The following is a 13,303-nucleotide window of genomic DNA, read 5'->3' on the forward strand; positions in this document are numbered from 1 at the left end:
GATTTGTGCAAAAGATTGGAGGGATGAGAAGAGAATAGACTATATTTACAATTTGTTGTTGTTTGAATGGATGAACCCATTGCCTACGTACCATCACAAAGGAGGATCAAAACCTCGTAGTTCGGGGTAAAAATTTCAAAGATTGGTGAATTGATTTTAATCAAAAGCCTTAAGGTCTTTTGTTATCAAAGGGAGAAAACTAAACCTAAACCAACAATCCACCATGTGAGGAAGGCTTCAACATGCTAGTGAGGGGTTAACCCTATAATAAGCATGGAAGACTTATAATCCAACACTAAGGATGAGGTGAGATTTACATCAACCACTATGATAACTCAAACGTATGACTAATGCTTTTGAAAAGATTTTAACAAAGTGGCCATTGGAACCACAAAACAACTTGAAATGGGTTATATTTACAAGTTAGATTTATTTACCAAAAGGAGGTCAAAGTTGAATTAAAGTTTATTTACAAATGAGTATTTATGAAAATGGTTTTGAAAAGTCAAAGGCTTAAGGCCTAGGTTTCTAATTTGAAATAAAGTCAAAGTTAGAAAAATGATTTTTGGCTTGGTTAGAGTGAGAGAAGAAGAGAAGGGTTATTCTTAAAACAAACAAAGATAAGAGGGGAAAGAAAAACCCTTGGAGTTCCTTTTCTTGGAGTAATAGAGATGACTCAAGATGCTCATTTCCCTTGGACTTAGCACACAAACAAGCAATCAATAAATTGAATTCAAGCTCCTAGGATCTCCATTTAGCTTGGCTCTTAACTTGGCTACTCATGACAATGGTCCTTTTTTCACAATCTTACGATGGGATCCCTATCATACAAAAGCAAACATCAAAAAGCTCGCAACATAATAAAGGGAATGGACAAAGAATAAGTTTGAGGAGAAGTCCTTTGAAGTCAACTTTGAATTTTAGCATTCTAAAGGCATGAGGCCTAGTTGCTCTTCAACAAATTTTTGCATTCTAAAGGCATGAGGCCTAGTTGCTCTTGAACTACTTTAAGCATGGGTAAATCCTAATTCTAAGTCCTTTATCCTTTTGCATTTGTTTCACACAAAACAAATACAAAGCAACACAAAATAGTAATATATTTATATACAATAATGGGCTCAAATGAGAAAAAGAAAAATGACATAAACATAAAATATGTGCTCAAGTGAGCAAAGATGAAAATCAAGATGAATAATGAGTAAGAAATAAATGGCATCAAAAGTAAATGGCAAGAAGTTAAAAGCTCAAATTAAAGTTAGTAGTTAGTAAGGTTATGTTAGCTTGTCATAAGACAATGTAACGCTATGTTAAGCAATCGTAAGTGGACTAATGTAGTAGTCACACCTATCTGAGGTCGGTCAATAAGAATATAGGCAAAGAACACAAGTTAGAGATCATGACTAGTAAGCCAAGCTCCATAAACTTTCCATGCCAAACAAAAGGGGAAGGGCCTTGTATTGACTTTTGGTTATTTGCTTGACCAAGAAGCAACCTATCTTTGACACAAAATAAATCACTTGATCATGGATCAAGTTGAGTTTGGTTTGGATCAAAGAAGGTTAAACTTCTCATTTGTCAAGACCAACCTCAAGACTTTAACTCATTGGCCATTGATGGAAAGAAAGGGATGAAGATGAAAGGGAGGGGAAAAGAAGACAACAATCAATTCCAATTGATCAAATTTGAATCAAATCAACATGGATCCACACCAAACAGAAGAGACATGAAAATAACAAATCAAGAAGTCAACAATATTTTTTTGGTATTTTTTGAATTAAAATAAAATACAAATAAAAAATAAACAAATAAAGTTGGACCTCAAATTCAATTCAAAACAACTTTAACAAGTCCAATTAAATTCTCATAGGTTCAACATAGTCAAATAAACTTTGACTAATTTTCTCACAAATTTTTGAGATCAGAAAGTAATTAAAAACAATTAAAAGCAACCAAAAATAGCATGATATGAATTAAAATCTCAAATAATCTCAAAACAAACAAGAAATTGTTGAGACTATTTTTCATTGACTTATCATGATCCATAGATGCTATGAAAATACTTTTGGATTTTTTAAAAGTCAGAAAGTATTTTAAAATGAATTAAAGTCATTAAAAATCAAGTAATTCATAAAAAATATCAAATGAAGTCACAAAAATAATTAAAAATCATAATATGAAACTAGATTTTTCAAGAAATTTTTTGGAGTTGGTCTCATATTTTTATGACTTCAAATGAACTTTTGAAAATGAAATTAATTAACAGAAAATAATAGGAAAATGAAAATAAGCGAAAAAGCCACAACCATCTGATCCACATTCATTAATTGGCGTGGCATTTGGCACGGTTCAGATCTGATGGTGCACGATACATCCAAGTCAAACGCAACACATCATGAATTAAAATAAATAATTAAAATGAATGAACAAGATAAGATCGTGGCATGGAGGTCCAAGGGCCCTAGCGTGCACACGTGGTGGTGGTGGTGGAAACCACCATCTTCTCCAGCGAAGCAACAAATTCCGGCCACCAGTTGCAGAAAATAAATCTTAACCAAAATGAAAAACAAGGCCATGAAAATGAAGCTCTTGTGATGGAGATCATCACTGTACCAATGAATCTCCATCACTCTTCCTATATTTAGAGAAATGTGAAGGAGAAAATCACGGTGTCCACACGGATTGCTCATGAAATGAAGAATTGAAAGCATCAACAGCTTGTCTCAAGTGTGAGGACTTCAGAAAACCACAGAAACACAAGAATGCTACATTGAATTAAGAGTTCTAAATCCAAAAAGTTTGAGATTATACCTCTGAATTGATGAACTTCTGACCACGAATTCTCCAAGATCCTTACTCCTCTTTGATCTATGAATGTAATGGAAGTGATAGGCTAAGGAATTTGGCTTTAAAACTCAGCTAATGATGCTGAATTTCAAGCTCGAAAAATTGAAGAAAAGCGGTTAATTCCTTTAGTGATGGCTATGGTTTCACTTCTGCAGCACTTGGGATCTCCAAAAGGTTATTGAATGAAGCTCATGGCGCCTTTATTTATAGGTGAATGCATCAGCTGATCACACTTTGTTCATGTGCATGGCAAATGGAATTTGAATTGCATGGGTCTGTGTAGGCGTGTGGAAGGCCCAATGATGGCTGAAACAACTTGCTGAGTTCATGTGAAAATCAATTGGACGTGTACACTGGATGGAATGTGCTTGCAATTCAAGTTATAACATAAAAATACCAAAATGCACATAAATGGAAACAAATTCGAAACTCACAAATGGTAGACCTAGATGAGTATTGTGAGTAATGGTTGGAAAGCTCTTGAAATAAGGAACAAAAGTCATGTTGGGAAAAAAATCATTTGGCATGTGAAAATTGATCAAAACTGGCTTGGAAAATTCAAGTACAAAACATATTCAAATCACTTTGAAAAAGTTCACCAAAAATAAGCTTAATCAAACCCCTATGTTTTCATGATTCAAGCTTCAAATGAAAACACCTCCAACATCAAAGTTGTATATCTTTTTAAGATGGTAAATCTAGACTCAAAGTTTGCATCATTTGGATTTTATATGACAAAGTTATGGGCATTTGAAGTTGGATACTTTTTCAAATTCAATGAATTAGGTCCAAGATGACCTATAATGTTTTGCATTATCACATGTATTTATTTTATGATTATGAAATTTTGTCTAACATAAAAGTTTAATTAGACATTTCAATATTTCCAATACATTTTGTATCACCTCAAAATCATAAAAGTTAAGGAAGTTCTGCCCTTGGTAAGTTGACCTAGAATTAGGGTTTCAGTCAAAATGACCTATAATGTTTTGAAATGAATTATGACCTACCATGTTTCAAATGGATTTTTTATGAACATGAAAGTTGTTCATATAGTTCTTAGGAACAGTTTTTATATTGTGGTCATCTTCATTTGACAAACACATCAAAAGTTATATTTCATGGATTCTCAGTTTAATCAGATGACTTGACTGGTCAACTTTTTCAAGGCCAAACTTCCAATCTTGATGAATAAATGATTGAGGGGCCTCAAATAGGATCATATATATGCATAACATGATGAATGAAAGAACTTACCTTGATTAAATTTGATCAGAGGTTGAGATTGCTTCATGGGCAAGGCACAGTCAAAGCATAGTGAAATTAGGGTTTCCTTGGGAAACAATCTTCAAGATCTTTGGGTTATCTTGATCAAATTGGAAAATTGAGATACTTGGGAGACATACATGATTATTAGGAACTTTATGGAGCATTGTCATGCTTTTTCTCATCTTCATCTAGATATTGCATTGGGCTCATGAGCTTCCTAGAAGCATTGTGGAGCACATGATTACTTGAGCTTCAAAACAAAAAGAGTTAGTGACATATTTTTATGATTTTGGTTAGTAATCAAATAAGAAAAGGAATAATATACAATATAGGAATTCTTGGTGATCTCAAAACACTCAAACAAGTCTCAACCCTAGGGTTAAGGAGCCAAACATGTTATGATCCTTGAGGCAATCCACTTGTGCAATAACATGATGCCATGAGGGATCTTAGGGTCAAAATTAGGGTCTTACAGATGCCCCTATTTAAGGTCGTTCTAGCCGGAGATATGAAGGTTAAAATCTTTGTCTCGACGAGATAGAATGAGCTTAAATAATAACAAAGAGACTAATTTTGGTCCCTAAGAGACCTCATGATGCAAATGTATGTATGCCAAAATAAAATCTTCATGGTGAATAATTACCACAAAGGAAAATAAATCGGGAGAACTAAGGTAAAAATGTGTGAGCAGGTCACGACTTGAAAACTTGCTGGGAGACACGAAGGGATTCCACTAAAATAAATCGATGGAATGACTCGAGCTGACGCAAAGATGCATGAATTGAGGAATACACCAATACAACAAAACTATCCACAAAGGATACATCGGATAAAAAAATCTGGACTCAGATAGGGACGTCCACAAAGGACTCCGCTGAGGAGGAAAACAACGAGATATTACCGGTTACTGGGTAATAAACTCAAAGAGAGACATGTTATCAAAACACCGGTTACTGGGTGAGAGAACAACACGCTCAGGGAGAAAGAATATCTAAGACCGGTATAAGGGTGAAAGATATCAATCATCCGAAACATCTGAGGAGGACCCAAAAGGCACATCTCAACTCAGGAAAATCTGACTCCACAGGGGACAAAAAGTCATAATAGGGAGCAGAAGGAAGGAACACCAGGGATACCGATTACTGGGCATATAATAGGTGGCCAACCAGGCGTGAATTGGGAATATATCCAAGACACTCATCATCTGAAAGGAGGGCTGAAAAAGAAAACTCGACTTATAGGATGGACATTCGATTCCACAAGGAAATACGAATCTTACTCGACTAGGGAAGAAAAAGACTTCAACTGAAGAGCGCATGAGATATATTATCTATTACTGTTATAAACGTAGATAACATACTCGCATGGAAGATTATCCACAACCGTTTATTGGGTTAATAAAGGATAAATCGACTGAAAAGAAAGGACATCGGGATACCAGTTACTGGGTATAAAATGATGACCAATCAGAAGGAGAAACAATCATTACCAAACAAGGGTAAATGAAAGATGACTCGCTATGGATAAATTGCCTGACAAAAGCAATTATCCAAGAGATATATCACCGGTTACTGGGTGGTATACTAAAAAATGAAGGAGTATCAATACCGGTTACTGGGTAAAGATAATCAACAAAGAGGGGATTACATCTACCGGTTACTGGGTAGAAAACCAAAGAAATAGGACTTACAACTACCGGTTACTGGGTAGAAGGCCACAAAATTCGCTGGGGAAAGGATGAACAATTACCGGTTACTGAGAAATTGAACAACTAAACCTCAGGGAACTGCAGGGGATAACAAGAAAGGAAATCAATCTAGGAACAAACTAGAAAGACGCAATCAAACAAGACTCAACCCGATGAGGATACAACTCAGGGGAGTAATTCTATCCCGATACACAACTGGGGAGGAAACTGAAATAACAATCATCCACGAGGACGTAACTCAGTGGGGAAGAAAGAAGGAAAGATAGACACTTTCTGCCTATGGGGCTGACTCTATATGGAGAGATCAGACACAAACATCTGCTTGGGGAAGAACTTTTCACCAATAGCAGGAGATAACAAGCAAAGATATATGGAAAAGAATGCAATCATGAATATCTGAATGCTATGATTATGCATGTTTTTGCATGATTTATGTATGATTAATGTTGAAAGACAGACATATCTAACACAAACAAGTCCAAGAATCCCAAACAGACACCCGACCAACATCTCAACAAGAAGGGCAAAGCCTACTGAAGAACTCAGCATGGGAACAACCCGAGCAGGATGAAAATAAATCATCGAGGATATCACACCCTATCCCAAAGCTACACCCATTGAGGATACAAATAAGATGTATTCAGGAGCAGCGAAAGAAGATAATCAAACAGAAGACCTCAACTCCGATGGGGATCATCTATGGAACAAGAATAAAAAGGGAAGACTTTAACCATTGCTTGGAATAGGCAAAGTCAAAGCTTCCAACATGCAGGAAATAACACTCTGCACACGAGAAGTCTTCCAGGAGAAAACAATCCTGACATGAGGAAGATGCAGGAAACCTGTCGGGGAGCTCCCATCAACTCCTTTGGGGACAGGTGGTTAAAAAAACAATAAGATCCGCCGAAGAAGAAACTCTACTGGGGGAAGCTTATCAAGGAATAATGTGAAACTCCATGGGGAACAACCACCAACTAGATGTACATCAATCAAAACACTCCCTTCTATCTGCTGGAGAGGAAACTCTGCAAAGGGGAATAATAGCATTTTTCTCCACTGGAGAAGGAAATAAACATCTTCACCATCAGCTCTTAATGCTAGAAGAAAAATCTTCAGACTCGGAGGAGATATAAACATCAAACTCTGATCTGACAACCCTACTGGGGACAAGCTGTAAATGCCTTTGACGAAACTACCATGGCTGGGGAAATTGGAAATGAGTCCTTCATCAACAAGCAACATACCGGGGATACCCCTTCTCAAAATGAAATGCGAAATAATCCCTTCACCAATTGCACTAGGCAACTTCCTGCTGAGGAGACAACTATAAAAAAAGGTTGCTCTGCAGGGAACACATGCTTGCTCCGTTGGGGACTTCTACTCATGCTGGGGAAAAACAAATCTTCCCCGTGAGTAAACAGTCAGACCAACATATCAACTTTTATCAATCTATAAGGGATTTTAGGTCAATCCACACAAAGGGATGACAACCATACAAATGATAAAACACAAATGCTAGTGCTTGACTCTCTGGGAAGCTGATGATGTATTATTCTTTCTGCGCTCGCTGGGGAGACAACTGAAAGCTGATGAAGGGGATATAAGGAGCAAGAATCCCATAATATGAACAGATGTCTTACCTTTTAATGATCATACTATCCTTGGGAAAGCACTGAGGACATCCCACTCATCCTTTCAGTCATTGTGAATGTTCACTTTGTTTAAAACAGTTTATTTATGAAAACTTTATTTGTTTAAAACAATGATATTCATCAATTAAAACATGCAAAAATTTGTTAAACAAAAACAAATAAGAGTGCAAAGAATTGGATAAAGGCTCAAATTTATTTAAGAGAATGGTAGTCCGCAAATGGCGAGACTCCATGGATCTTTACAAATTTGAAATTGGTGATATACATGGAAAAAGGGCTACATTAAACATAATGACCGTTTCTCCACCAACTCTGAATCCACTATATTCGAAACTTCAGTTGATGATGACTGAGCGAGAATCTTTGACAGATGACAGATGTAGGACAAAGTCTTGTCAGGATGCAGTTACTTGCCAAATCCCTAATTTTTGCCTAGATTGCCCCAGGGCGAGGTACTCAATCTAGCAGGATATATATATATATATATATATATATATATATATATATATATATATATATATATATATATATATATATATATATATTCATTTTCTTATGTCTCTAACTTTTGTCTAGACCGTCCTTTCGGGTTTTCAATCCACCGAGACGCTCATTTTTGCCTAAGTCGCCCTTTTGGGTTTTTAACTTAGCGAGTTATTCTGTTTTTATTTTTAGACGAAGTATTTCTTGACTGCATCTGAATTCACAGAACGAGTGAAATCGTCCCCATCCATAGTTGTGAGCAACAAAACACCGCCTGAAAAGGCTCTCTTAACAACGTATGAACCTTCATAGTTTGGAGTCCACTTACCCTTGGAATCGGGCGCGAAAGACAAGACTTTCTTGAGCACGAGGTCACCTTCTCGGAACACACGAGGCTTGACCTTCTTATCAAAGGCTTTATTCATCCTTTGTTGGTACAACTGACCATGGCACATGGCAGTTAATCTCTTCTCTTCAATTGACTCTGAACCCATTCAGCCTCAATCAACTTGGCTTCCATCAAGACTCTCATTGATGGGATCTCGACCTCCGCGGGGAGCACAACCTCCATGCCATACACAAGGGAGAAAGGGGTTGCCCTTGTTGAAGTGCGGACAGATGTACGATAGCCATGCAAAGCAAACGGGAGCATCTCATGCCAATCTTTGTACGTAACAACCATCTTTTGAATAATTTTCTTGATGTTTTTGTTAGTAGCTTCAACAACCCCATTCATTTTGGGTCTATAGGGGGAAGAATTATGATGTGTAATCTTAAACTCGCTACACAGCTCTTTCAACATCTTATTGTTCAAGTTAGATCCATTATCAATAATGATCTTGTCTGGCACACCATATCGGCATATGAGTTGGTTCTTGATAAACCTCACAACCACCTGCCTGGTCACATTTGCATACGATGCCGCTTCAACCCACTTGGTGAAGTAATCAATGGCTACGAGAATAAAACAGTGACCGTTCGACGCCTTAGGCTCATGAAGGAGAAGCGCGATCCAAAACACAGCGGAATTTAAAATTTCTCCTTTAGTGATCCTCACGAATGAGCATGATCAGTGATAGAATTGTTACCTCTTGTGGCGATTGTGACCTTTGATGCAGATCTACGGAGCGATCACGAACGTTGGACGATGACAACGCCTCTACTCAGTCCACACGAACGGATTCCTTCAATCTCAGTGCTAGCTGCTACGAATGAAGGCTTTGAGTGAGAGAGAGAGAAACGAAATTGCAACTGCTCAAATGCTTCTACACAAGGGTTCTATTTATAGAACCACTTGTGTGGGCTGCAAGCTAAAAAGCCCACTCAAGTGTATGTGGCCCATATCTTATAATATGCCAAAGTCACTTAAGCGCGTGATACCTTACCATATTTCGTATTCTACTTAAGTACACCGTACCGTACGATGTTCTACAATTCACTTAAGGGCACCATACATTACGGTATTCCTTAGTTACTCTATCTCTCATCAATCCGTCCTTTTGTGTGTGACCCTGTAGGTTTTCGCGGCATTGGCAATTATATTAAATCACGTATTTAACATAATAAACAGTGAGCGGTATCTAGCAACACATCACTGCTACCCAAGACACGAAAATGTCATGTGATCTAACAAATCCTTCTGTGATAATATTTATGCGTATAATTACCCTTTTGCCCTTATGTCTATATTGAACACAAGGCATAAACCGTGTCATCCTTGTCCAGTTCAATATTGGGCCCATAGACATTTATCCTGTTACGCAGGATGGGCAAATTCCATCTAGGTCAGTCATGTCCCTCAGCATGCTTCGTGGAGTACCCATCAACTGTCTTTATGGTTATCCAGTTACAGACAGTGTTTGATCAACAATAAAGCACTCGACTCTACATCTAGGGTCCATAATGGTTTCAGGTCGAAGGGTGGTATACACCATTATATCACCATGAGAATAACTTATGACACTTTGCATAACTTTCTATATAGTATTCTCATAGCGGGTCAATCCAGTATAAATATTACTCTTAATATTCATACCTATGTTTAAGACTTGATAAACCCTTATCCATGATCCATGAGATGTGATCATCAGTCTATATACATAATAGTCTTAATGCTTTAATGTTATCCCACTTCACAATAAAGCTCGACTACGGATACTTTAAGAATAGTGTCCTTATGTTTAATGTGATCTCATGATCAAGTCACACTTGATACATTAAACGGACTAGCTATTCTAGGGACTTTATTAAACAAACATAATAAAGAAAAAGCCTTTTATTATTAATAAATAATTCGATACAAGTACCAAAAGTATTGGCCTCTAGGGCTTACACCAACAGCTCAACCATGCCAATCATGTCAATTCCCCACATGGAGAAAGGTCATGGTGAGGAAATAACATTCAGAAGTGTCAAGGGAACATGAATCTTGTCCGTATAAATCTGACACTTGTGGCATTTCTTCACGAACTTGCAGCAGTCAGACTCCATTGTCAGCCAATAGTAGCCTGCTCTCAACATCTTCTTTGCCATGGCATGTCCATTGGAATGAGTACCGAATGAACCCTCATGGACTTCAGTCATCAACAAGTCTGCTTCGTGTCTATCCATGCATCTGAGCAGAACCATGTCAAAATTCCTCTTGTAAAGCACATCACCATTAAGGTAGAAACTGCCAGATGATATCCTCAAAGTCTTCTTATCTTTAACGGAGGCCCTAGATGGGTAAGTCTGACTTTGAAGAAAACACTTGATATCATAATACCACGACTTATCATCTTTCACCTCCTCAACTGCAAACACGTGAGCTGGTCTATCCAAGCGCATCACGGTAATATTTGGTACTTCATTCCAATAATTGACAATAATCATTGAAGCAAGCGTAGCGAGAGCATCCGCCATTTGATTCTCATCTCGAGGAATATGATGGAAGTCAACCTTAGTAAAGAAAGTTGAAATCCTCCTCGCATAATCTCTATATGGGATGAGGCCAGGCTCATTCTTCTCCCATTCACCCTTAATTTGATTAACAACAAGGGCCGAATCGCCATAAACATCAAGATGTTTGATCCTACGATCAATACATTCTTCCAAACCCATAATACAGGCCTCACACTCCGCATATTATTCATGCATTTGAAAGTTAGCTTTGCTGTAAAAGGAAAATATATGCCTTGAGGAGTAATAATCACTGCCCCAATACCATTTCCATACTAATTGACAGCGCCATCGAACACCATACCCCATTGGGAACCAGGCTCTGGCCCTTCATCGAGCGTAGGCTCATCACAATCTTTCATCTTCAAATACAGAATCTCCTTATCTGGGAAGTAATATTGCACGGACTGATAATCTTCAATTGGTTGATGCGCCAAATGATCAGCCAATATACTACCTTTAATAGATTTTTGAGCTCGATACTCAATATCATACTTAGACAACAACATCTGCCAACAGGCAATTCTCCCAATTAAAGCAGGCTTCTCAAAGATATACTTGACCGGATCCATTTTGGATATCAACCAATTGGTATGATTCAACATATATTGGCGTAAACGCTTAGCATCCCAAGCCAAAGCACAACATGTCTTCTCAAGCATTGAGTATCGAGACTCACAATCAGTGAACTTCTTACTCAAGTAGTATATTGCATATTCTTTTTTACCGGATTCATCTTGCTGAACAAGGACACAACCCATGGAATCATCAAGCACAATCAAGTACATAATCAAAGGTCTCCCTTTAATAGGCGGAGACAAAATCAGAGGCTCGAACAGATACTCTTTAAGAAGCTTCTCAGGAGTGAATCAACATATAAGCATAAAAGGTCTCCCTTTAACATGTTAGGGGTGCTAATACCTTTCCCTTGCATAATTGACTTCCTTACCCTTGTCTCTTTCCCTCGGGCTTTATTGATGTTTTCCCATTCCTTCGGGAATAAATAAAGTTCGATGGCGACTTTGTTGTATCTTTGAGCGTGTGATGCGCTCGGGTATTTTTTCCGTAGCTTCACCCATTTGATCTTATTTTCAAGTACATTGGCTTCTGATGAAATTTGATGAAGCATGAAATGAAGAAACATAAACCTGGATTCATAAACATCAGAATCTTCAGTAAGAACCTTGACAACGTCAATAGTCTGGCTTGAAATCTTCAGTATCTTCAGAGTCTTTAGAATCTACAGTCAGAACCTTGATAACCTCAACGTTTGGCTTGAGATCTTCAGAATCTCCAACTAAATAGCATAACTTCAGAAGCCTGTCATTCTTTAGAAGCCTTATGATCAGAGTCACGTCCAAATGAACGAACTGAGAGAACGTTGCAACAACAATATAACGTCTCCTAAGAAGCTTCTAAGGAGTGAATAAACATAGAAGCATAAAAATCATTGTCGTAGCAACTTTTAACGTCTTTCAGAACTTCTTTTGACTGGCATAAAAGCAAAATTGGAACTCATTATTCAGAAACTGATGGCGTTGCACGTCATATACTCATAATTGAAACTGACTGTTAAAGCTATACAATAACAAACCATTAAGGTACCAAAATTGTTCTCACACAAATACAACATTGTTATCATCAAAACTCAAGGTATAGATGCAAAACCAAATCTTGTTCTATTATATATATATATATACACACACACACACACACACAATTAACGTTTATTTTACACTCATGACTAATTCAGATGAGCAGAGAGACATATTTTTAAAAAAACATGGAATCTGTAGAAAAATAAGAAGGTGAGGTGTTTTTTTATATGGGTATGGGGGAACTGGTAAAACGTTAATGTGAAAACTTTGTCAGCTGTAATTCGTTTAAAAAGGAAAATAGTTTTGCTTGTTGTCTTAAGTGGGATTGCAAGTTTGTTGTTGCCAGGTGGAAGAACAACTCATTCTCAATATAAGATTCCAGTTCTTACTTTGGAAAATTCAATTTCCAATATTGACTAAAAATATGAACTTGCTAAACTATTAAAGTTGACAAATCTAATCATATGGGATGAACCTCCTATGATTAACACATTTTCCACTGAAGCTCTTGATAAAAGTTTGAAAGATATTATGAGTGAAAACACAAAAGTTTCTATTTTTTTGGAGGAAAGGTTGTAGTTTTTGGCGGTGACTTCAGACAAATTCTTCCTATTATACTAAGAGGTAGTAGATCGAATATTGTTCATGCAACAATTAATGCTTCTTATATTTGGGATCATTGCAAAGTCCTTAAGCTTATAAAGAACACACGCTTTCAAATTGGTCCAAAAACATCTACCAGAGAGGAAATTATAAACTTTTTAGAAGGGATATTAAAGATTGGAGATGAGATCATGTCTGAGCCAAATGAC

The sequence above is a fragment of the Lathyrus oleraceus genome, chromosome 6 (genome assembly GCF_024323335.1).
Source record: "Lathyrus oleraceus cultivar Zhongwan6 chromosome 6, CAAS_Psat_ZW6_1.0, whole genome shotgun sequence".
NCBI classification, from domain to species: domain Eukaryota; kingdom Viridiplantae; phylum Streptophyta; class Magnoliopsida; order Fabales; family Fabaceae; genus Lathyrus; species Lathyrus oleraceus.